We start from the raw sequence: 531 nt of genomic DNA on the forward strand, positions 1-531 counted from the left end.
TAAACAACGTGATTGACAATTTGATTGTGGCTCCAGGGACATTTGAAGTGGTGAGTTTTTGATGATATAGCCCTAGGAAAGTGCAGCTGTGGCAGCGTGGAAATGTTATCGGCTCCCGTCTCAATTCTTTCCTTACCTGTCATGCGAAGCCAGACCGGAAATGGGGAAGTACAGTGGAATCTTTTCGTGGTAGGGATCTTGGGGACACGACTTGTGTCGTTGTTATCAGCTAACTGTGATGTATCAGGCTTTTCGTGTGGTTTTGGGGATATGATTTGACTTCTGCAACTTCCAGATCTGGGTAATGAGGAGCTGGGCAATCTTTTCACCTTTTTCCCCCCTGAAATCCCTTTTCCAACAGCAAATTGAAGAAGTTCGACAGGTGGGATCTTATAAAAAGGGAACGATGACCACGGGGCACAACGTGGCCGACCTGGTGGTAATCCTAAAGATTCTGCCAACGTGTGAGTGGACCTCTTTCTGGCCATGAGGACAGAACATAGCAGTTGGGTTTGAGACATAGGGACCTTT

General features: G+C 46.9%; 1 long non-coding RNA gene across 1 annotated transcript in view; it reads left to right on the top strand.

The window, feature by feature from the left end:
• Positions 1 to 406, top strand: part of LOC105310407 — a 787-nt gene extending 381 nt beyond the window's left edge. The window contains exon 2 of the long non-coding RNA XR_897494.2: positions 362 to 406. This is a non-coding gene — a long non-coding RNA (uncharacterized LOC105310407). The remainder of the gene's footprint in view (positions 1 to 361) is intronic.
• The last annotated feature ends 125 nt before the right edge of the window (positions 407 to 531 follow it).

Source organism: Pteropus vampyrus, unplaced genomic scaffold (assembly GCF_000151845.1).
Source record: "Pteropus vampyrus isolate Shadow unplaced genomic scaffold, Pvam_2.0 Scaffold3002, whole genome shotgun sequence".
NCBI lineage: Eukaryota > Metazoa > Chordata > Mammalia > Chiroptera > Pteropodidae > Pteropus > Pteropus vampyrus.